Raw genomic sequence first — 26288 nt, 5'->3', positions numbered from 1 at the left:
TATGGACAGGTGTGGGGTGGGAGGGGAGGAAAGGTATCTGACATATGGACAGGTGTGGGGTGGGAGGGGAGGAAAGGTATCTGACATATGGACAGGTGTGGGGTGGGAGGGGAGGAAAGGTATCTGACATATGGACAGGTGTGGGGTGGAAGGGGAGGGGAGGAAAGGTATCTGACATATGGACAGGTGTGGGGTGGGAGGGGAGGAAAGGTATCTGACATATGGACAGGTGTGGGGTGGGAGGGGAGGTATCTGACATATGGACAGGTGTGGGGTGGGAGGGGAGGAAAGGTATCTGACATATGGACAGGTGTGGGGTGGGAGGGGATGGGTATCTGACATATGGACAGGTGTGGGGAGGGGAGGGGAGGAAAGGTATCTGACATATGGACAGGTGTGGGGTGGGAGGGGAGGAAAGGTATCTGACATATGGACAGGTGTGGGGTGGGAGGGGAGGAAAGGTATCTGACATATGGACAGGTGTGGGGTGGGAGGGGGAGGAAAGGTATCTGATATATGGACAGGTGTGGGGTGGGAGGGGAGGTATCTGACATATGGACAGGTGTGGGAGGGGAGGAAAGGTATCTGACATATGGACAGGTGTGGGGAGGGAGGGGAGGAAAGGTATCTGATATATGGACAGGTGTGGGGTGGGAGGGGAGGAAAGGTATCTGATATATGGACAGGTGTGGGGTGGAAGGGGAGGAAAGGTATCTGATATATGGACAGGTGTGGGGTGGGAGGGGAGGTATCTGACATATGGACAGGTGTGGGGTGGGAGGGGAGGAAAGGTATCTGACATATGGACAGGTGTGGGGAGGGAGGGGAGGAAAGGTATCTGATATATGGACAGGTGTGGGGTGGGAGGGTAGGAAAGGTATCTGATATATGGACAGGTGTGGGGTGGAAGGGGAGGAAAGGTATCTGATATATGGACAGGTGTGGGGTGGGAGGGGAGGTATCTGACATATGGACAGGTGTGGGGTGGGAGGGGAGGAAAGGTATCTGACATATGGACAGGTGTGGGGAGGGAGGGGAGGAAAGGTATCTGATATATGGACAGGTGTGGGGTGGGAGGGTAGGAAAGGTATCTGATATATGGACAGGTGTGGGGTGGGAGGGGAGGAAAGGTATCTGACATATGGACAGGTGTGGGGTGGGAGGGGAGGAAAGGTATCTGATACATGGACAGGTGTGGGGTGGGAGGTATCCGTCTGACTGGTCCTATTGTGTGTTTCTGGCAGTGTTTTCTATGTTTTGTTTAGACCTATGAGACGTGTGGGAAGTGCTAAGATGTCCTCTCGTAGGGTCCATTCACAAACGTGAATCTGAATTGTTTTTATCTTTTCCAGTCATAACGACCGTCATGATTCACAAGGTGGTTTCATTCAATCAATGAATCAAAGTTTAACGTTGGTATCATTTTCTCCTTCGTGGCATGAGGAGTGGCAGCTCATAAACAGAAGAGAATTTATAAGATTGATTGACTTCCTTTCTCTCGTTGATACGTTTCCCACCTTCCCCAATCCAGACACAAAAACACACAGGACGTCATTAACACACAGGACGTCATTAACACACAGGACGTCATTAACACACAGGACGTCATTAACACACAGGACGTCATTAATGTGGGATTTGATGGGTATACCTTTTTTTTTTTTTTTATTCCCAACAAGAAAATTGTAAAGAAATAATGTTAGGAAACAACAATCTCAACCTACAGTGGTCAAATGGTTTGATATAAATAGAAGCACCAATAGCTTGATAAAATATGTAAAATTGTCATGTGAAAGTTCAATATTATGTCCATGATAAAAACAAGAGAATGGAATATAATTGGATCCATTAAAAAAAATGAGTTTGAGATGCAGCCATCAACCCCGTGTGGAAATACGAAATGAGATGCAGCCATCAACCCCGTGTGGAAATACGAAATGAGATGCAGCCATCAACCCAGTGGTGGAAATACAAGATGAGATGCAGCCATAAAACTGTCATGTGGAAATATGTCCATGATAAAAACAAGAGAATGCCATATAACCCCATGTGGAAATACGAGATGAGACACAGCCATCAACCCCGTGTGGAAACACGAGATGAGATGCAGCCATCAACCCCGTGTGGAAACACGAGATGAGATGCAGCCATCAACCCCGTGTGGAAACACGAGATGAGATGCAGCCATCAACCCCGTGTGGAAACACGAGATGAGATGCAGCCATCAACCCCGTGTGGAAACACGAAATGAGATGCAGCCATCAACCCCGTGTGGAAACACGAAATGAGATGCAGCCTCCACTCGCGTGTAGATCGGCGTTTCTAAAATCCATATGAATGTTGAGAAGGCAAACGCACCAACAAGAACACTAAGACTTAGGAGGTAGACTTACCTGTTTGACAGACGCAATTATGTTATCCATATGGCCTATTTGTCAGGGGACAGCTATTTCCTCCAATACCGTCACCTTGCATTCCTTAAATAGGCCCACCTCCTTTCTGCGTTGGACTCGGTGCGGAAAATCAACTTCTGAATATTATTCGTAATGACGTCAGATTGAATTCTTTGCAAACAGCGACAGTTGCGTTGCAAACAAGACGCATTGGAGAAATAAGGTCAGCTGAATATATTTGAATAGAGTAGGTAGGACTATTAATAGAGCGGTTGGTGATTGTACCACTGTAATCAGATACACATTATAATGTTTTTTTGTTATTAAAATGATTATCCCGCTGACAACGTTAAATGTCTAGCGTAGGGCTATGAACTGGGAAGCTAGTAGGCTATTGGCTAATTATAGTCTGGCCCACCGACTACTACAAGCTCAGGAACCAATTGGTGGAGGCCACAACCTAGTTGCCAACCCCCGTTGTATATTGTAAATTCAAAATCACCCTCTTCACCATCATGAATCAACATCATTCAAAAATGTGTAGATGTGGTGCTAAGTCATGGATGACTCGGTGAGGTGCTGCTCACCAGTCCCACGTCGCTTGCAAACTCAGATGTATATATTTAACCTAAAAAAAAAAATTGGACCCTTTAAAAAAAAAACATTTCTCCTAAAATGACATACCCAAATCTAACTGCCTGTAGCTCAGGACCTGAAGCAAGGATATGTATATTATTGATACCATTTGAAAGGAAACACTTTGAAGTGTGTGGAAATGTGAAATTATTGTAGGAGAATATAACACATTACATCTGGTAAAAGTTAATGCAAAGAAAAAAACATGCATTTTTTTTGTATTTTTCTGTTGTAAACTCGGACATATCTATATATATTTATATGTATATATTTAATGTATTACGTAAATGGTGACCACTGTATTCTGAAAAATACATTTGAGACTGGCGCAGTCTCAAATCCCAGTGGGTCACACTGACTAACCTATGAAGTTCTTCCAGGAGACAGGGTCATTAGACTGTTTCCAGGTGCCGGGCCAGGCCATGAGGACCGTGTTGTGTTTCATGCCTCCCAGGCCTGCCGTCTGGATGAGGTGGGAGAAACCATCGCGCAGGTTGGACGATGCCACCACATGGCAGAAGCCCTTGGTACGCTCCGTCGCCATCGACGACTTGACGTTCTGATGGAGAAAGAGTGAGAAAAGAAGGACAATAATATGATTTCCTGATGTGAAACAATCGTAATGGACTCAAACCCTGGTTATCATTACCCTTGTCTTCAAAACCTGTTTGTTTTTTTTTGGCGTTGAGGCATGATATTTGTAGCATTCTCGTGGTAATCTGAGGAACTGCTCTCTGAAAATTGCTTTGGTCTACCAGTAGATGACAGTCTCTTTAAAGGAATAACTGGCAGCAACCTCTAAACTCCTCTCACGCTGGTTGCTTCTCTGAACAGGTGTCTCAGAGACATAGGACACATCTACTGTCGTCTACAGGGTATTTCTTCCCTCAGCTCCGTTCCTCCATAAATCCCTGCTACATTAAAGACGTTAAGGAGAGAGATTCCCACCGTTTTCCTTCCACCTACCAGGTTATTTCCCGTCATTACTGAAGAAGAAGCAGCCACGTACGACTAATGAAACACATCCACAGCGTAGAATCTGAGATTCCGGGGCCTACAGTACCTGCTCAGCCTTCTTGACCGCGTCCTCCTTGGTCATGTAGGTGCCCTGCAGCACAGAGCCCACGATGGTCAGGCCTTTCCCTGCTTTGAGCTGGGTGCAGAAGGAGAGCAGGCGTGGGTGTTTCACCGTGTGGTCAGACTCCAGGTTCAATAGCACCAGCATCTGGGGCCTACGACCAGGGAAGACAGGGGTGAACATGCTGTATTATAGCCTACGACCAGGGAAGACAGGGGTGAACATACTGTATTATAGCCTACGACCAGGGAAGACAGGGGTGAACATACTGTATTATAGCCTACGACCAGGGAAGACAGGGATGAACATGCTGTATTATAGCCTACGACCAGGGAAGACAGGGGTGAACATACTGTATTATAGCCTACGACCAGGGAAGACAGGGGTGAACATACTGTATTATAGCCTACAACCAGGGAAGACAGGGGTGAACATACTGTATTATAGCCTACAACCAGGGAAGACAGGGGTGAACATACTGTATTATAGCCTACAACCAGGGAAGACAGGGGTGAACATACTGTATTATAGCCTACAACCAGGGAAGACAGGGGTGAACATACTGTATTATAGCCTACAACCAGGGAAGACAGAATGAACATACTGTGTTATAAGTTACATTACACTGCATTTGCCTATAACAGTATCTAAGCGTAACTTGGGTGTTAATGTAGATCATTCATTTCTGTCCATAGGTCAGAGGTCAAAATGCTTTGTAGAGTTAACCAGAGGTTGGTATGAGTCATTCAGCCTGGATGGCTCAGTTAACCAGAGGTCGGTATGAGAGTCATTCAGCCTGGATGGCTCAGTTAACCAGAGGTTATGAGTCATTCAGCCTGGATGGCTCAGTTAACCAGAGGTATGAGTCATTCAGCCTGGATGGCTCAGTTAACCAGAGGTTGGTATGAGTCATTCAGCCTGGATGGCTCAGTTAACCAGAGGTCGGTATGAGAGTCATTCAGCCTGGATGGCTCAGTTAACCAGAGGTCGGTATGAGTCATTCAGCCTGGATGGCTCAGTTAACCAGAGGTCGGTATGAGAGATGGCTCAGTTAACCAGAGGTCGGTATGAGAGTCATTCAGCCTGGATGGCTCAGTTAACCAGAGGTCGGTATGAGAGTCATTCAGCCTGGATGGCTCAGTTAGCCTGGATGGCCAGTTAACCAGAGGTCGGTATGAGAGTCATTCAGCCTGGATGGCTCAGTTAACCAGAGGTCGGTATGAGAGTCATTCAGCCTGGATGGCTCAGTTAACCAGATGGCTCAGTTCAGAGGTCGGTATGAGAGTCATTCAGCCTGGATGGCTCAGTTAACCAGAGGTCGGTATGAGTCATTCAGCCTGGATGGCTCAGTTAACCAGAGGTCGGTATGAGTCATTCAGCCTGGATGGCTCAGTTAACCAGAGGTGGTATGAGAGTCATTCAGCCTGGATGGCTCAGTTAACCAGAGGTCGGTATGAGTCATTCAGCCTGGATGGCTCAGTTAACCAGAGGTCGGTATGAGTCATTCAGCCTGGATGGCTCAGTTAACCAGAGGTCGGTATGAGAGTCATTCAGCCTGGATGGCTCAGTTAACCAGAGGTGGATGGCATTCAGCCTGGATGGCTCAGTTAACCAGAGGTCGGTATGAGTCATTCAGCCTGGATGGCTCAGTTAACCAGTATGAGTCATTCAGCCTGGATGGGTACCAGAGGTCGGTATGAGTCATTCAGCCTGGATGGCTCAGTTAAGTCATTCAGCCTGGATGGCTCAGTTAACCAGAGGTCATTCAGCCTGGATGGCTCAGTTAACCAGTCATTCAGCCTGGATGGTCGGTATGAGAGTCATTCAGCCTGGATGGCTCAGTTAACCAGAGGTTGGTATGAGTCATTCAGCCTGGATGGCTCAGTTAACCAGAGGTTGGTATGAGTCATTCAGCCTGGATGGCTCAGTTAACCAGAGGTCGGTATGAGAGTCATTCAGCCTGGATGGCTCAGTTAACCAGAGGTCCAGAGTCATTCAGCCTGGATGGCTCAGTTAACCAGATGGAAGAGTCATTCAGCCTGGATGGCTCAGTTAACCAGAGGTCGGTATGAGAGTCATTCAGCCTGGATGGCTCAGTTAACCAGAGGTCGGTATGAGTCATTCAGCCTGGATGGCTCAGTTAACCAGAGGTCGGTATGAGTCATTCAGCCTGGATGGCTCAGTTAACCAGAGGTCGGTATGAGTCATTCAGCCTGGATGGCTCAGTTAACCAGAGGTCGGTATGAGAGTCATTCAGCCTGGATGGCTCAGTTAACCAGAGGTCGGTATGAGTCATTCAGCCTGGATGGCTCAGAGTAAATTTGATGGAACACATCAAATAACAAACTAAACTTGTCTATTGTCCGATGGTTTTGTTAGCCACACAGACACACACAGACACACACAGACACACACAGACACACACAGACACACACAGACACACACAGACACACACAGGCACGGTTTAATAGTAAAGGGAAATCCTGTATACACTCTCACTAGAGGTCATTTGGAGTCAAAACAAACTGGACAGATGATAAGATTTAAACAACCAGATCAAAACTACACATCCAATCCTGCTTCCTAACAGTCCCGGTACACGGCTCCTGCTTCCTAACAGTCCCGGTACACGGCTCCTGCTTCCTGACAGTCCCGGTACACGGCTCCTGCTTCCTAACAGTCCCGGTACACGGCTCCTGCTTCCTAACGGCTCCTGTCCTAACAGTCCCGGTACACGGCTCCTGCTTCCTAACAGTCCCGGTACACGGCTCCTGCTTCCTAACAGTCCCGGTACACGGCTCCTGCTTCCTAACAGTCCCGGTACACGGCTCCTGCTTCCTAACAGTCCCGGTACACGGCTCCTGCTTCCTAACAGTAACGGCTCCTGTCAGTCCCGGTACACGGCTCCTGCTTCCTAACTGTCCCGGTACACGGCTCCTGCTTCCTAACAGTCCCGGTACACGGCTCCTGCTTCCTAACTGTCCCGGTACACGGCTCCTGCTTCCTAACTGTCCCGGTACACGGCTCCTGCTTGTCCCGGTACACGGCTCCTGCTTCCTAACAGTCCCGGTACACGGCTCCTGCTTCCTAACAGTCCCGGTACACGGCTCCTAACAGTCCCTACGGCTCCTGTCCCTGTCCCGGTACACGGCTCCTGCTTCCTAACAGTCCCCCGGCTTCCTAACACGGCTCCTGCTTCCTAACAGTCCCGGTACACGGCTCCTGCTTCCTAACAGTCCCGGTACACGGCTCCTGCTTCCTAACAGTCCCCGCTCCTGCTTCCTAACAGTCCCACACGGCTCCTGCTTCCTAACAGTCCCGGTACACGGCTCCTGCTTCCTAACAGTCCCGGTACACGGCTCCTGCTTCCTAACAGTCCCGGTACACGGCTCCTGCTTCCTAACAGTCCCGGTACACGGCTCCTGCTTCCTAACAGTCCCGGTACACGGCTCCTGCTTCCTAACAGTCCCGGTACACGGCTCCTGCTTCCTAACAGTCCCGGTACACGGCTCCTGCTTCCTAACAGTCCCGGTACACGGCTCCTGCTTCCTAACAGTCCCGGTACACGGCTCCTGCTTCCTAACAGTAACAGCTCCTGCTTCCTAACAGTCCCGGTACACGGCTCCTGCTTCCTAACTGTCCCGGTACACGGCTCCTGCTTCCTAACAGTCCGGCTCCTGCTTCCTAACAGTCCCGTACCACGGCTCCTGCTTCCTAACAGTCCCGGTACACGGCTCCTGCTTCCTAACAGTCCCGGTACACGGCTCCTGCTTCCTAACAGTCCCCGGCTCCTGCTTCCTAACAGTCCCGGTACACGGCTCCTGCTTCCTAACTAAGTCCCGGTACACGGCTCCTGCTTCCTAACAGTCCCGGTACACGGCTCCTGCTTCCTAACAGTCCCGGTACACGGCTCCTGCTTCCTAACAGTCCCGGTACACGGCTCCTGCTTCCTAACAGTCCCGGCTTCCTAACACGGCTCCTGCTTCCTAACAGTCCCGGTACACGGCTCCTGCTTCCTAACAGTTACACGGCTCCTGCCTAACAGTCCCGGTACACGGCTCCTGCTTCCTAACAGTCCCGGTACACGGCTCCTGCTTCCTAACAGTCCCGGTACACGGCTCCTGCTTCCTAACAGTCCCGGTACACGGCTCCTGCTTCCTAACAGTCCCGGTACACGGCTCCTGCTTCCTAACAGTCCCGGTACACGGCTCCTGCTTCCTAACAGTCCCGGCTCCGGCTTCCTAACAGTCCCTGCTCCTGCTTCCTAACAGTCCCGGTACACGGCTCCTGCTTCCTAACAGTCCCGGTACACGGCTCCTGCTTCCTAACAGTCCCGGTACACGGCTCCTGCTTCCTAACAGTCCCGGTACACGGCTCCTGCTTCCTAACAGTCCCGGTACACGGCTCCTGCTTCCTAACAGTCCCGGTACACGGCTCCTGCTTCCTAACAGTCCCGGTACACGGCTCCTGCTTCCTAACAGTCCCGGTACACGGCTCCTGCTTCCTAACAGTCCCGGTACACGGCTCCTGCTTCCTAACAGTCCCGGTACACGGCTCCTGCTTCCTAACAGTCCCGGTACACGGCTCCTGCTTCCTAACAGTCCCCTGCTTCCTAACAGTCCCGGACACGGCTCCTGCTTCCTAACAGTCCCGGTACACGGCTCCTGCTTCCTAACAGTCCCGGTACACGGCTCCTGCTTCCTAACAGTCCCGGTACACGGCTCCTGCTTCCTAACAGTCCCGGTACACGGCTCCTGCTTCCTAACAGTCCCGGTACACGGCTCCTGCTTCCTAACAGTCCCGGTACACGGCTCCTGCTTCCTAACTGTCCCGGTACACGGCTCCTGCTTCCTAACTGTCCCGGTACACGGCTCCTGCTTCCTAACAGTCCCGGTACACGGCTCCTGCTTCCTAACAGTCCCGGTACACGGCTCCTGCTTCCTAACAGTCCCGGTACACGGCTCCTGCTGTCGAAGGCTGGTGGCACGTCAGCTACTGTGTAAAGAGGCTTAGGGGGGCACGTTGCGAGCCGAGTGTGGGCGATGGGTGGGTGTAAGTACTCTGTATCTCGCCACTCCGCGCCAGATGGCACAGGGAGAGATCTTGATTTTGACACTGTAGATTAGGCTATGCCCTGGGAATGGCACTGTGGATGATGCCAGTGGCAGACGGGAGAGGACCCAATACTCAAGTTTGACCTCAATCTTTCCTGATGTAAATGCTCCACTTTTTTGGACAGGCACTGTCCTGGGGCTGCTACGCTGTTCAGGCTTACCGGTATCTTTTTTCACAGTGAGATTACGGAGAAGGCTCACAGATTAATCAAATAGTAATTCTCTCTCATTCTCTGGATTACTCAGTTAATGGTAAGAATACACCATGTTGTCTAGCCTCTGTTGCAGAGTCCCACATCTGGCTACTGCTGTTTGTTCAGAAATGTGGTGTCACTGTTGTAGCAAAACAAACGTATATGCACATAAACCTAAACACACGCGCACCTCCAGTTCTTGGTGTGGGGCGGTGCCTCCTCCAGGCGAATGAGGGCGTAGCGGGCAGCGTTGAGCGATAGACCACGGATACCGTCCCCCCACTCCTTCTCCGCCCTGGAGATGGGAGAGAACGAGAAGAGGAGGAGTGCCAGGAGGTCCAGGACAAACAGAGAGAGCTACAACTAATCAGGATCTCACCATTATTATAATACGTATATCCTATTTGTGTTGAGAGAACAAAAATGTAGAATAAATGAGCTCTTACCCTCTGTATTCAATGTACTTGTAGATACAGCCAGCGATGAGCATGGCCACCAGGGCATAGTACCAGGAGGAGATGAACATCAGGGAGACACACAGACTGGCGCCCAAGAAAGACAGAGCCCTGTTGGGGACGAGAGAAAGACAAAATGGAGGTAAAAGTCACTCGCCTTAAAGGGAAAATTCAAATTTTAGCATGTTAGAACTCATTTAAGGATAACCAAAGCCAATCACGTGTTCTCTCTGGACTTCAGTAGCAGACAGCAAATACCCTTACTTGTTTAAAGGCCCAGTGCAGTAAAAAACATGATTGTCCTGTGTTTTATATACATTTCCACAGTACGGAGGTTGGAATAATACTGTGGAAACGATGATAATTGTCCCTATAACAGTAAAAGCTGTTAGAGAAGACAGCTTGACATTTTGGCCTGTTTTTACTATTTCTTACCACTACTTGGAAACAATCACAGTAAGGTACTTAAATGTTATCCAGAAATGATTTGATATTGAGATAAAAACTCTGCATTGGACCTTTAACTCAGATCCATATACCTGTGGACACGATAAAAGAGATGCCCCCCTCAGTAAGGACTGGTAGATAGCTGCCCCCCACCCAGTAAGGACGGGTAGATAGCTGCCCCCCCCCCCTCCAGTAAGGACAGGTAGATAGCTGCCCCCCCAGTAAGGAGGGGGTAGATAGCTGCCCCCTCAGTAAGGAGGGGTAGATAGCTGCCCCCTCAGTAAGGAGGGGTAGATAGCTGCCCCCCCCCTCAGTAAGGACGGGTAGATAGCTGCCCCCTCAGTAAGGACGGGTAGATAGCTGCCCCCCCCCTCCAGTAAGGACGGGTAGATAGCTGCCCCCTCAGTAAGGACGGGTAGATAGCTGCCCCCCCGGGTAGATAGCCCAGTAAGGACGGGTAGATAGCTGCCCCCTCAGTAAGGATGGGTAGATAGCTGCCCCCCCAGTAAGGATGGGTAGATAGCTGCCCCCCCCCAGTAAGGATGGGTAGATAGCCCCCCCTCAGTAAGGACCGGGTAGATAGCTGCCCCCCGCCAGTAAGGACGGGTAGATAGCTGCCCCCCCCCTCGGTAAGGACGGGTAGATAGCTGCCCCCCCTCCAGTAAGGACGGGTAGATAGCTGCCCCCTCAGTAAGGACGGGTAGATAGCTGCCCCCTCAGTAAGGACGGGTAGATAGCTGCCCCCCCCAGTAAGGACGGGTAGATAGCTGCCCCCCCCAGTAAGGACGGGTAGATAGCTGCCCCCCGCCAGTAAGGACGGGTAGATAGCTGCCCCCCCCAGTAAGGACGGGTAGATAGCTGCCCCCCCAGTAAGGACGGGTAGATAGCCCCCCCAGTAAGACACACCAGTGGCCCAGCAGGGACCTGCTTTCTGGAGTCGCCCATGGGAGCAGAGCCAAGGCTCCTTAGCTAGGCTATAGAAACACCTGGCCCATAGCTGCCACAAGCCCCGGCTCCAGATGTATAGCTGCCCCCCTCAGTAAGGATGTGTATCTGCCCCCTCAGTAAGGACGGGTAGTCTGTCCAGTCAGAGGTCCTGTAAGGACTGATATGCTCAGTAAGGACTGTCCTCAGTAAGGACGGGTAGATGTCAGGACGGGTAGATAGTGCCCCCCCTCCAGGATAACAGACCCCTCCAGTAAGGACGGGAGATAGCTACTCCAGTAAGGATTAGCAGGAGAAACAGAGTCCGGGTAGATTTCAGAGGACATTAGAACAGCCCCCTCAGTAAGGACGGGTAGATAGCTGCCCCCTCAGTAAGGGTAGATTTGCCCCCTCAGTAAAACAGTGATAGAACTTCAGTAAGGCTAATTGCCCCCCAGTAAGGACGGGGGAGCAGGGACGGGTAGATAGCTGCCCTCAGTAAGGACATTAGATAGCTGCCCACCATGGTTAAGTAAACGGGTAGATAGCTTTCCCATCAGTGATAGAACTTGTAAGGACGGGGGAGAGGGATATACAGTAAGGACGGGTAGATAGCTCTGAGGGGGGGCAGTAAGGAGGGTAGACCACTGCCCATCTTAACAAGGACAGTTAACATCCAGAACCCAGTAAGGACGGGTAGATAGATTAGGTAGAAAGCTACAGTAAGCAGATGGGAGAGCAAGTGTAAGGACCGGGTAGATCTGCCCCCCTCAGTAAGGTTAACATCCAGTAAGGACCAGTTCTGCAACACTAAGGATGGGTAGAAGGACGGGTAGATAGGTTACATTACAGTAAGGATGGGAGAGCAAGTGCCCCCCCCCTCAGAGGGAGGGATGGAAGGATGAGCTGCCCCCCCTCAGTAAGGACAAAATAGCTGCCCCCCCCCCCAGTAAGGAAGGTAGAGAGTTGATGTGTAAGGAGGGTAATAGCCCCCCCCCCCCCCAGAGGACGTGGATAGCTGCCCCCCCCCCCTCAGTAAGGATGGTAGATAGGGGGTAGCTGCCCCCCTCAGACACACATGGCCCAGCAGGGACCTGATGGAGTCGCCCATGGGAGCAGAGCTCACATGGAGAGGATGGTAGAGGGGGTACTCACAAGCCCCATGGATAGGATGGTGCCAGATGGGGGTACTCACATGTGATGTGTATCTGTATGTGTGTCTGTCCTCAGAGGGTACTCAATAACAACCTGGAGAGGATGGACTACTACAGTACCTGATGAAGCAGGAGAAAACAGTGAAGCTTAGGTGCTAACTCACATGGAGCCAGCACCATGATGGTAGAGGGGCTTTACTACCATGGAGAGCGGGGATGGGGGTGCAGAGCAGGGTCTGGAGGGCACAGGCCAGGTTAACAAACAGGTAGCACATCATGGAGAGGATGGAGAGGGATACTACAATGGAGAGGATGGTCAGTTAACATCCAGAGACCAGTTCTCAACATGGATTAGGATACATTACAGCAGATGGGACTCAATGGAGAGGATGGATGGAAGGATGAAACAAAGAAGGTCAAATGGAGAGGAATGAGAGAGGTTGGTAGGTGGAGAACATGGGAGGAGAGAGATGGTAGAGGGGGTACTGACATGGAGAGGATGGTAGAGGGGGTACTCACATGGAGAGGATGGTAGAGGGGGTACTCACATGGAGAGGATGGTAGAGGGGGTACTCACATGGAGAGGATGGTAGAGGGGGTACTCACATGGAGAGGATGGTAGAGGGGGTACTCACATGGAGAGGATGGTAGAGGGGGTACTCACATGGAGAGGATGGTAGAGGGGGTACTGACATGGAGAGGATGGTAGAGGGGGTACTGACATGGAGAGGATGGTAGAGGGGGGTACTGACATGGAGAGGATGGTAGAGGGGGTACTCACATGGAGAGGATGGTAGAGGGGGTACTGACATGGAGAGGATGGTAGAGGATGGTACTGACATGGAGAGGATGGTAGAGGGGGTACTGACATGGAGAGGATGGTAGAGGGGGTACTGACATGGAGAGGATGGTAGAGGGGGTACTGACATGGAGAGGATGGTAGAGGGGGTACTCACATGGAGAGGATGGTAGAGGGGGTACTCACATGGAGAGGATGGTAGAGGGGGTACTCACATGGAGAGGATGGTAGAGGGGGTACTCACATGGAGAGGATGGTAGAGGGGGTACTGACATGGAGAGGATGGTAGAGGGGGTACTGACATGGAGAGGATGGTAGAGGGGGTACTGACATGGAGAGGATGGTAGAGGGGGTACTCACATGGAGAGGATGGTAGAGGGGGGTACTGACATGGAGAGGATGGTAGAGGGGGTACTGACATGGAGAGGATGGTAGAGGGGGTACTGACATGGAGAGGATGGTAGAGGGGGTACTGACATGGAGAGGATGGTAGAGGGGGTACTGACATGGAGAGGATGGTAGAGGGGGTACTGACATGGAGAGGATGGTAGAGGGGGTACTCACATGGAGAGGATGGTAGAGGGGGTACTGACATGGAGAGGATGGTAGAGGGGGTACTGACATGGAGAGGATGGTAGAGGGGGTACTCACATGGAGAGGATGGTAGAGGGGGTACTGACATGGAGAGGATGGTAGAGGGGGTACTGACATGGAGAGGATGGTAGAGGGGGTACTCACATGGAGAGGATGGTAGAGGGGGTACTCACATGGAGAGGATGGTAGAGGGGGTACTCACATGGAGAGGATGGTAGAGGGGGTACTCACATGGAGAGGATGGTAGAGGGGGTACTCACATGGAGAGGATGGTAGAGGATGGGGGGGTACTCACATGGAGAGGATGGTAGAGGGGGGTACTCACATGGAGAGGATGGTAGAGGGGGTACTCACATGGAGAGGATGGTAGAGGGGGTACTCACATGGAGAGGATGGTAGAGGGGGTACTGACATGGAGAGGATGGTAGAGGGGGTACTCACATGGAGAGGATGGTAGAGGGGGTACTCACATGGAGAGGATGGTAGAGGGGGTACTCACATGGAGAGGATGGTAGAGGGGGTACTCACATGGAGAGGATGGTAGAGGGGGTACTCACATGGAGGGGATGGTAGAGGGGGTACTCACATGGAGAGGATGGTAGAGGGGGTACTCACATGGAGAGGATGGTAGAGGGGGGTACTCACATGGAGAGGATGGTAGAGGGGGTACTGACATGGAGAGGATGGTAGAGGGGGGTACTGACATGGAGAGGATGGTAGAGGGGGTACTCACATGGAGAGGATGGTAGAGGGGGTACTCACATGGAGAGGATGGTAGAGGGGGGTACTCACATGGAGAGGATGGTAGAGGGGGGTACTGACATGGAGAGGATGGTAGAGGGGGGTACTCACATGGAGAGGATGGTAGAGGGGGGTACTCACATGGAGAGGATGGGGGCGACAGCGTCCAGAGAAGCGATGAGGATACCAATCTCACAGATCCCACCAGTCAACAGCAGGGCCCAGGTGGGCTCTCCATTAGCCTTGCCATGACCAAACACCTGTGAGACAGGGACAGCCAGAGAGTTTGTTTGTTTGTTTGTTTGTTTGTTTGTTTGTGCGTGCATCTACAGTACGTGTGTGTCTGACCTGTAGGAATGGCACGATGCCGTCCCTTGCGATGGCCTGAAGCAGCCGGGGGGCTCCAGTGAGACTCTGTAGACCTGCTCCACAGCAGGAGAAGAACGAGCCAATCACAATCACCCAGGGGGAGGGCCAAGCCAAGATGCCAATCACCAGGTTCCCTTTGACAGAGTCCCCAAACCTAGGACAAACAGACGTATTCACTAGAAAAGTCCTCAGATACTACGCTCACACTGGGATATGCATAACCACATGTCTGAAACAGAGAAAAGCCTAGCCAGACACTCACTCACCAGACACTCACTAGCTTTGACCATTGTGTATCCAGTATAATTAACTCGAACTCTCCCCCTTATAACACTGTGTGTTACAAGGGCCTATGTGGTTCAGACAAACAGCTTTATAAAGGCAAACAGACGTTTTTCAATCCAGATGATCATTTCTATCTCAACGCCCATATGGGGGCGAAACAAATAAACAATACATTTGTACTGCTTTCATACCAAGTGTGAAAAGTGAAACAGCACTTACTTGTCTCTCAGCACCACCCCCTCGATGCAGGCGCCAAACAGTATGACAGAACTAATGTCTGGGTGGCACCGTTAAGGAACTTAGCATCTGGACGGCAAGAGTTGAAAAACAAAACCATGATCACATTTCATTTGAGCGCCAAACAGAGTAAAGTTCGGTAAGGCTTCCTGAACTTGTCCAATAAAGAATTCTCATTTGCGATGACCATTGCTACGTTTTGCTACGGAGAACCCAAATGAACACCACCTACCTTTACAGTTTAAAGTGTACATAGTAACAACGCATTGACTGATCATGTATTATAATAATCTGGTAGGTGCTTGCAGGGGCACAACTTTGGTTTTAGAAGTGGGTCATTTTTTGTATTTTCCCAGTCGGATAAACACTCCAAAACCACAAACCCGATCACTCAGAGATGTCCAAAAGGTCCTAAAGGCACACCGTCGCCTCGTTTTGTATCACATTCCAATGATAAAACCGTGGGGGATAAAACTGATATTTCGGAATGTGGGGGGGACATGCCCCCAGTGAAAGTTCCACCCCTGGGTGCTTGTATTTGTCCTATTAAGACACTTGTATGGCTGGGTCTGTTGTCGCAGTCATTCAAGATACAGATGAAGGTGGTGGTGGCGATGGCCATGATGGTTCCTATGGGGATGGACTTCTGGGCGTCCCTGAGATCACCAGACCGGTTGGATCCAGCCATGATTCCTGTGAGGAGGGGAAATAGGAAGTTGGTTACATTATTAAATATGATCTCCGCTCTGGGTGCCCAGGTAGAACCTAGGCTACCACCCCAAGTTCTTTAGGTGTGTGTGTGTGGGGGGGGGGTGTCTAGGCCGGGTTACTGTCCTGCTGCTTGTTCTTTAGGTGTGTGTGGGGGTCTAGGCTGGGTTACTGTCCTGCCGCTTGTTCTTTAGGTTTGTGGGGCGGTGGTCTAGGCTGGGTTACTGTCCTGCTACGTGTTCTTTAGGTGTGTGGAGGGCCTTCCTCTGACATCACCTGGTGTAGAGGTCCTGGATGGAAGGCAGCTTTGCCCCAGTGATGTACTGGGCTATACTCACTACCCTCTGAAGTGCCTTGCGGTCGGAGGCTGAGCAATTTCCGTACCAGGCAGTGATGCAACCGGTCAGGATGCTCTCGGTGTTGCAGCTGTAGAACCTTTTGAGGATCTTAGGACCCATGCCAAATCTTTTTAGTTTCCTGAGGGGAATAGGTTTGTTGTGCCCTCTTCACGACTGTCTTGGAGTGTTTGAACCATTCTTGTTTATTGGTGATGTGGACACCAAGGAACTTGAAGCTCTCAACCTGCTCCACTACAGCCCTGTTGATGAGAATGGGGACGTGCTCGGTGCTCCTTTTCCTGTAGTCCACAACCATCTCCTTCGTCTTGGTTACGTTGAGGGAGAGGTTGTTATTCTGGCACCACCCAGCCAGGTCTCTGACCTCCTCCCTATAGGCTGTTCCGTCGTTGTCGGTGATCAGGCCTACCACTTATTTTGTCAGCAAACTTAATGATGGTGTTGGAGTCGTCCCTGGCCATGCAGTCGCGGGTGAACAGGGAGTACAGGAGGGAACTTAGCACGCACCCCTGGGGAGCTTCAGTGTTGAGGATCAGCATAGCAGATGTGTTGCTACCTACCCTCACCACCTGGGGGCGGCCAGTCAGGAAATCCAGGATCCAGTTGCAGAGGGAGGTGTTTAGTCCCAGGTTCCTTAGCTTAGTGATATGGTGTTGAACGCTGAGCTGTAGTCAATGAATAGCATTCTCACATAGGTGTTCCTTTTGTCCTGGTGGGAAGGGCAGTGTGGAGTGCAATAGAGATTGCATCATCTGTGGATCTGTTTGGGCGGAATGCAAATTGAAGTGGGTCTAGGGTTTCTGGGATAATGGTGTTGATGTGAGCCATGACCAGCATTTCAAAGCACTTCATGGCTACAGATGTGAGTGCTACGGGTCTGTAGTCATTTAGGCAGGTTGCCTTTGTGTTCCTGGGCACAGGGACTATGGTGGTCTGCATGAAGAATGTTGGTATTACAGACTCGATCAGGGACATGTTGAAAATGTCAGTGAAGACACCTGCCAGTTGGTCAGCACATGCTCGGAGCACACGTCCTGGTAATCTGTCTGGCCCCGCAGCCTTGTGAATGTTGACCTGTTTAAAGGTCTTACTCACGTCGGCTACAGAGAGCGTGATCACACAGTCATCCGGAACAGCTGATCCTCTCATGCATGCCTCAGTGTTGCTTGCCTCGAAGCGAGCAGAGAAGTGATTTAGCTTGTCTGGTAGGCTCGTGTCACTGGGCAGCTCGCAGTTGTGCTTCCCTTTGTAGTCTGTAATAGTTTGCAAGCCCTGCCACATCCAATGAGCGTCGGAGCAGGTGTAGTATGATTCAATCTTAGCCCTGTATTGACACTTTGCCTGTTTGATGGTTCATCGCAGGACATAGCGGGATTTCTTGTAAGCTTCCGGGTTAGAACCCCACACCTTGAAAGCGGCAGCTCTACCCTTTAGCTCAGTGCGAATGTTGCCTGTAATACATGGATTCTGGTTGGGGTACGTACGTACAGTCATTGTGGGGACGACGTCCTCAATTCCTCTGCGTTGCTTCCTTTTGCGAATAATTGGGATGTCTGCCCTGTGGGGTGTTTGGAGAATATCGTGTGAGTCCTGCTTGCTGTTGTTGAAAAAAGTATTTGTCTAATCCGAGGTGAGTGATCACTGTCCTGATATCTAGAAGCTCTTTTCTGCCATAAGATACGGTTGTAGAAACATGATGTACAAAATAATTTACAAATATTGTGAGAAAAAAAAACAGTAATAGCAGACCGTAAAATGGCGGCCATCTCCTCCGGGACCATTTTCTTATTTTACCCCCTCGAGTCGATGTCCGCGACCATAAAAATCTGTCAGTTTGAAAAAGGTAGAGATATTTTTGCATTGGATGCGTCTCAATCCATCGCATCCGCGGATGTCGCACTTCCCGAAAACACAATCGTCTGTAACGTCCGAAAGGTTTGGCCTGCAAACTATGACGAACCCTCTATGGAAAGAGAAGACTCTCACAAACACGAAAGTGTTCTCCACATTGCTATACAACCACAACAAGCGTCTTGGACTCGTCTTAAGCAAGTACAGCCGATCATCTTCTGTCTGTAGCGTCTGAACAGTTTGGGCTAAACACCAACATAACCCCTCTGTGGAAAGGTGAGACTCTCGCAAACACGTACATTGTTTTTCTCTAGGACGCCCACAGATCTCACAAGACTCCTCTAAAAAGGTCCCCAAGTGCCAGTTGAAATGTTTTTATGGAAGACCGTTTATTGCCATAAATAAATACATGTCAAAAAAATGTCTAATGTTTCTAATCTACAAAGATTCATTATTGTAAGGTGAGGCTCTCACCAACACATACATGTTATTGTGTACCTTAGCAGCACTTCCCTTTCCTCCTGTTTATACAAGTAGATGTCCATTTGAACATACCTGTGACGGAGGGGAAGTAGATGCCCACCAGCAGGGTGAAGAAGGTGGTGATGTCATTGGCCACGTAGGGCATGTATATATCCTGGGAGGTGTCGGCTGCCGGCTCCGACATCTGGTGCTTATTCTCTACCAACATGCCTTTAGGACCGTAGTCCCCCCAGATGTTGTCTGTGGAAGATGGGGGGAGGATGAAGAGTGAGGATGAAGTGGAGGGATTGGAAGAGGGAGCGTAGGGGTGGTTAAGAGACAGGGAGTGAGATGAGAAGGGAGAAAAGAGAGAGAGAGAGGAAGGGAGGACAATCACTAGTCACTATCCTCTGAAGGAAGAACACAGAGTACATATGGGACTCGTCAAATCACCTGCCTCCACACGCCTGAATCCATAACTTAAGGAATTTGAGTAATTTGGAAGTGATGATGGGGGAGTTGACATCAATGTCAGAGTTCGGGAATGTCTGGAATATGTTATGATAACACAAGAGTATGTCAATTGTTCTGCCGGCCATGGTATCCCTTCATCTCAGCCTAAATCTAGGATGGTAGTAGATGATACTATGCTGATTGAAGTGAAGACAGTTTCCCTCCATCATTGGATTTAATAAAAACAGATCCCGTCCGTAAATAAACATGGAGCATGGTCCCGAAAACTTCCCCCGGTCTCTACTACTTTTTAACACCATCGAGATGGACCCGATGCATTCTTCTTTATAGGGGTCCATCTCAATAGTGTAAAGCAGATAACCAACTGCAGACAGAGAGGGGTGTACAGCTCATCCTTAGAGTCAGTATTCCCAGCAAGGGAAAAACATCACTTTCTATTGGATGTCACGATGACATTGTACATCTTCGTTTAACATTTTACTCATTTAGCACACGCTCTTATCCAGAGCCACTTCCAGTATCGACTGCATACATTTTCATATTTGTTAGTACTGGTCCACCCCATGGGAATCGAACCCACATCCCTGGCGTAGTAAGTGCCATGCTCTTCCAACTGAGCCACACAGAATCTTCCTAATCTAATTCTCATAAGAGCTTCAAGGGTAATATAGTAAGTAGTCAGAGGAACTGACACAGCGTTATGCTCTACTACAAATAAAAACGAATGATTATAATCCTGGTTTCCATTAGGATAGGGTGTCAGGACTGAGGGGAACGAGCATTGCTTTTAGCAGTGAGAGCAGACTTTACATCATGGGAACATTCACCCCACAATTAAAGTTTGTTGCATCATTTAATCACAAAAATTGTGTGTGTGTGTGTGTGTGTGTGTGTGTGTGTGTGTGTGTGTGTGTGTGTGTGTGGGGTATCTCACCTCTGATGACCCCACTGGTCAGGCCAGGGATTCCCTGGATCACAGTGACGTTGTTGAGAGTGAAGTATTCGTTGCAGGTGGCGTTGAGGTCCGGAGAGTCACAGAACAGGGACCACAGCTTGGTGGTGACCGTCACGTTGCCCACCTCCATCGTCTTCAAACACTGGTCAAAGTTGTGGTTCTGCAACGTGCGGTTCCCCAACAGGCAAATACTGGGAGGAGGATATAGAACAAAACAGTTTTTAAAAAACGGTTTTTGATGTTCTGGCCCTGGTCTTCCTGATCGAGGTAAGACCAAGAGTCATTTGTGTGTTTGTGTGTACATGCATATGTGTGTGAGGGTGTTCGCTTCCAGTGGTTTCTGGTTGTGTTTTTCAACAAGGCCGTGAAGTTCAGACTAGACTCACGGGAAGTCTGGCGGTTCGAAGGCGGTCTTGATGACTCCGGCGTAGATGGCCAGAATGGAGAGGATGACACAAGCCAGGAAGACCAGGGCCAGCTTGTTGACGTACTTGACCCCCACAAACACCACCAGGGACATGAGGGTGAGGCAGCAGGTGCCGTACACCCGCATGTTGTTGAGCAGTGCCTCCGGCTCATTCTCCTTCTTCTCTGCCTTGAAGATGGCCGCACTAGGCACAATGTAGGTCTTGGAGGAGACCGGGGGGGGGGAGGGGGCATCAGAGACGTTCAGTTCATTAGGGTACAGCGTTATGAACGGTTCAGATTACAGCCTCATCAGGTGTTGTTATCTGTTCATGAAATAATGTCTACAGATGAGGTAGTAGTAAAAACGACAGTATCTGTGCAAAGGATACTCACTAACAGAATCTCTATAGTACCGAGGATGTACATGGAGCCAGCGAAGGTGGTCCCCAGGTAGAAGCAGAGCCCCACAGCCCCGCCGAACTCTGGCCCCAGCGACCTTGAGATCATGTAGTAGGAGCCTCCAGCTACAGACCAACAACAACGGGGGACAGAGCCAGTCACAATCACAGCCGTGGAGAAAACTCACTTTGAGGTGGAGTGGTACATATTGTGGTACATATTGCGGTACATATTGTTCCCTCTGGTGCTGAAACCCAAATCGCTAAACAATTTTCATCTTAATTCTCAGTTAAAATTCTTGAAGGAAATGTCAGCCCAATTCTATTTAGTAGCAATGTACCATTATCCACAGTGAACCTACCTGGAACTACACCATTCGTAGCGATGGCACTCATTGATATGGCTGTCAGCATTGTCTGCGAAGAAGAGAGAGAAAAAATCCCAACATTTTAGATTACGTTAAGCAAAAGGGGCAATATTTGTGAATCTAAAATGCATGGAATCCAAAGAATATTAAAATCAGGGGGGAGCAGCTTATCCCATATTCAGTGGCTAAACGACTCAGCTGTGGCTTATAAATCTTTAGGAACACAATCCCAGGCATCTGGGTAATTGATATGAGCCCATTTCTACCTGAAATAGGGCAATGTTCAGTCTGAAGCCAAAAAGTTAAAAAGTTAAATATATAAATACTTGATGCTAAGTTAAAGCTACCAAGCTTGCTAGGATAGGACAGATGTCCCGGCTGCAACTTCAATTTTCACCGAGGTGTGAAAGCCATTGAGCCCAACAGTGGGAGCAGAGCATCACAGCCTCCCCCACCCAAATGGAGAGACCTCCATGGCTTCCCCCTGTGCAGGAGGTCATCAGAGTACAGTACCCCTTAAACACACAAAAATATCACTACATGGAATAAATACAAAAAGAGACCCCTCAAGGACAATCCAGAGACACTATCTTCTGATTGGTACAAAGAGGGGAACCTAATTGTCCACACAGACTATCCCATTGCACGGCTATAAGAACACACTACCCTTCTGTCAAGACAGAGGGTATTGGCCCAGGAGTCGTCAACTGGCAGCTTCATTATATAGTACCCGCAAAACACCCATCTCAACGTCGACAGCGAAGAGGTGATTTCAGGCTGAGCTCTAGAAAGAGGACTGAGTTAGAGTGTGAATTCCAAATTGGAAGAACGTTCAAATACATTTTTCCCCAGTCGGAGCTCGTTTTTCCCCCAGAGTTGAACGCTCGGACGTCAGAGACTCCCGAGATCCCTGGTGTTTTGAATGTGGCATTAGAGTTGGGATTATGGTTCATATTTGTCTAAACAAATATACTCTATGCAAGCAACCATTTCACTGTACCGATTACACCTGTGACAAATAAACTTGGATTGTATTTTATATAGTGTGTGTTTACCAGAGACGGTAATGTAAAGAACAACATGACCTGCACCAAAGTCAGATTAGGAGATATTTTTTTATCTTTATTTAACGAGGTAAGTCAGTTAATAACACATTATGATTTATGCTTAGGAACAGTGGGTTAACTGCCTTGTACAGGGGCAGGATGACAGATATTTACCTTGTCAGCTCAGGGATTTGATCTAGCAACCTTTTGGCTACTGGCCCAACGCTCTAACCACTAGGCAACCTGCCGCCCCAAGATATAGGCTAAGGAATAGATGAAGTGAATTTTTACGACTACGCTTTGCTACGACCTGCACCACGTTTAGTCGACACTGTGAATCCTTAAAGAGATGGGCTTAAGAGGGTGTGAACGATGCTGAATGGGTGTAGACAAAGAAGAGCTCTGCAGTAGGTGTACCAAAGTGGAGTTACAAGTTAATCAACTTTTAAAGCAGAATTAATTTCCCATTGTTCCTCAACCGAAGTGTATGATAGACCATTTTCTAGCTCGCAGTCTCTACTTTTCTCCAATGTTAAAAACACTATTTCATATTACACAACAAAGGAACCAATCCAGATGGTGGGACACAAAATAGCAATAATCATATTATAGGATATTCCTTACACAGGAGCAGGTCATGACCACAATGGCAAGGGATTCCATGATGCCGGCGGTTCCCACGATCCAGGTGAGACGCAGGAACAGGATGACCCCCAGGATGTTTTGAAGGCAGGGCAGGTACACCCCAATTAATGTGCCCAACGCAGGACTCTGTGGAGGGAAAGAGGAGAGTGAGAGGGAACAATGAGAGGTAGAGAAGGCAGGGAGTCATTAGGTAGTAAGTTCCAGCATATCAAATCATTCAACCCACAGAGGACGTGATTGTGTTTCAAGGGTCAACCAGAAATGATTTTTTTTTTTTTTTTACCTTTATTTAAATAGGCAAGTCAGTTAATAACAAATTCTTATTTGTAAATTATAACAGATTACATTTAATATTTTGCCTTTCATTAGGTGTCATGACACATTATACAGAGCATTTGGAAAGTATTCAGACCCCTTGACTTTCTCCATATTTTGCTACGTTAATGAAATCAGGAACCTGTCTATAGTCTACCACTTTGTTCATTACAAAATGGGAACTATCTTTCTCATTAGCAATTGAGAGAAAATATAAAAGTGTGTATTTACTGAGGTGTATGTTTGTCTTAACTGGGATATACAGTGTATTCAGAAAGTATTCAGACCCCCTTGACTTGTTCCACATTTTGTTACATTACAGCCTTATTATAAAATGGATTAAGGTCGTCCCCCCCCCCCCTCATCAATCTACACACAATACCCCATAATGACAAAGCAAAAACAGTTTATTTTTTAACTTTGGGAAATGTATATTTAAAAAATAAAATATGACATTTCCATAAGTATTCAGACCCTTTACTCAGTACTTTGTTGAAGAACCTCTGGCAGCAGTTACAGCCTTGAGTCTTCTTGGGTATGACGCTACAAGATTGTATTTGTACCTGTATTTGGCGAGTTTCTCCCATTCTTCCCTAAAGATCCTCTGAAACTCTATCAGGTTGGAAGAGGAGTGTTGCAGCACAGCTATATTCAGGTCTCTCCAGAGATGTTTGATCGGGTTCAAGTCCAGGCTCTGGCTGGGCCATGCAAGGACATTGAGACTTGTCCTGAAGCCACTCCTGCGTTGTCTTAGCTGTGTGTTTAGGGTCGTTGTCCTGTTGGAAGGTTTTCATCAACAATCACTCTGTACTTTGATGCAATGGGGCAGCAGTGTAGCCTAGTGGTTAGAGCGTTGGACTAGAAACCGGAAGGTTGCAAGTTCAAATCCCCGAGCTGACAAGGTACAAATCTGTCGTTCTGCCCCTGAACAGGCAGTTAACCCACTGTTCCCAGGCCGTCGTTGAAAATAACAATTTGTTCTTAACTGACTTGCCTGGTAAAATAAATAAAACATTAAAAAATTAATATTTCCCTCAAGCCTGACTAGTCTCCCAGTCCCTGCTGCTGAAAAACTTCTCCACAGCATGATGCTGCCACCACCATGCTTCACCGTAGGGATGGTACCAGGTCTCCTCCAGACGTGATGCTTGGCATTCAGGCCAAAGAGTTTAATCTTGGTTTCATCAGACAAGAGAATCTCGTTTCTCATGGTCTGAGAGTTCTTTAGGTGCCTTTTGGTTTCCGTCTGGCCACTCTACCATAAAGGCCTGATTGGTGGAGTGCTGAAGAGATGGTTGTCCTTCTAGATGCTTCTCCCATTTCCACAAAGGAACTCTGTCAGAGTGACCACCGGGTTCTTGGTCACCTCCCTGACTAAGGCCCTTCTCCCCCGATTGCGCAGTTTGGAGTCTTGGTGGTTCCAAACTTCTTCCATTTAAGAATGGAGGCCACTGTGTTCTTGGGGACCTTGCTGCAGAAATGTTTTAGTTCCCTTTCCCAGATCTGTGCCGCGACTCAATCCGGTCTCCTTCGACCTCATTGCTTGGTTTTGTCAACAGTGGACCCGTATATAGACAGGTGTGTGCCTTTCCAAATCATGTCCAATCAATTGAATTTACCACAGGTGGGACTCCAATCAAGTTGTAGAAACATCTTAAGGATGATCAAAGGAAACAGGATGTACCTGAGCTCAATTTCGAGTCACAGAGTAAATACTTTAATTTGTAATAAATTTGCTAACATTTCAAAAAATTTGTTTGCGCTTTGTTATTGTGGGGTATTGTGTGTAGATTGATGAGGATTTTTTTTTTTTTTTACCCCCAAGACATGCTAACTTCTCACCATTACAATAACAGGGGGGAGGTTAGCATTTTATATCATACCCCCAAGACATGCTAACCTCCCCCCTGTTATTGTAATGCAACACAACCAAAACAAACCTACAAATTTGTAGAGACACACGCTTGATGTAGTTAGTCATTGCGTCATAGGAATATGGGACCAAATACTTAACTTTTTACTACTTTAATACACATAAGTGAATTTGTCCCAATACTTTTGGTCCCCTAAAATATGGGGGGACGGGACTATGTACAACAAGTGCTGGAATTTTTAAATGGTTCACCTGACACGTGTAACGGATGTGAAACGGCTAGCTTAGTTAGCGGTGGTGCGCGCTAAATAGCGTTTCAGTCGGTGACGTCAATTGCTTTGAGACTTGAAGTAGTAGTGCCCCTTGCTCTGCAAGGGCCGCAGCTTTTGTGGCGCGAAGGGTAAGGATGCTTCGTGGGTGACTGTTGTTGATGTGTGCAGAGGGTCCCTGGTTCGCACCCGGGTATGGGCAAGGGGACGGTCTAAAGTTTATACTGTTACACATGGATGGAAATACCCTCAAATTAAAGCTGACAGTTTGTACTTTAACCTCAAGGTAACTGTAACATTTTAGAATTGGACTTTTAGAATTAAATCTGAAGGGCAAGGCATCCCAAATCCACCACAGATACTCCGACAAACGCACAGTGAAGCAAAGAGGCCCACCCTGTACCGTGATTACATTTACATTTAAGTCATTTAGCAGACGCTCTTATCCAGAGCGACTTACAAATTGGTGAATTCACCTTCTGACATCAGTGGAACAGCCACTTTACAATAGTGCATCTAAATCATTTAAGGGGGGTGAGAAGGATTGCTTTATCCTATCCTAGGTATTCCTTGGATAGGATAAAGCAATCCTTCTCCCCCCCCTTAAATGATTTGGAACCTTCAAGACATTTGATCACAGGCATCATCCTCACATGTACATTCCATCCAAAGGGAAGTTTCACAACAGCTCAAAAAGGGGGCACCACAATTGTTAAAAATTGTCCCAACAGAGTACCATC

The 26288-nt window shown here is 48.8% G+C and overlaps 1 pseudogene; it reads right to left on the bottom strand.

The window, feature by feature from the left end:
* LOC135521687 (solute carrier family 12 member 7-like) overlaps positions 1-26288 on the bottom strand; it is a 110129-nt pseudogene that overhangs the window by 15522 nt on the left and 68319 nt on the right.

The sequence above is a fragment of the Oncorhynchus masou genome, chromosome 30, assembly GCF_036934945.1.
Source record: "Oncorhynchus masou masou isolate Uvic2021 chromosome 30, UVic_Omas_1.1, whole genome shotgun sequence".
NCBI classification, from domain to species: domain Eukaryota; kingdom Metazoa; phylum Chordata; class Actinopteri; order Salmoniformes; family Salmonidae; genus Oncorhynchus; species Oncorhynchus masou.
The sequence above is the reverse complement of the archived record's forward strand: the minus strand, read 5'-3'. Positions and strand labels throughout refer to the sequence as shown.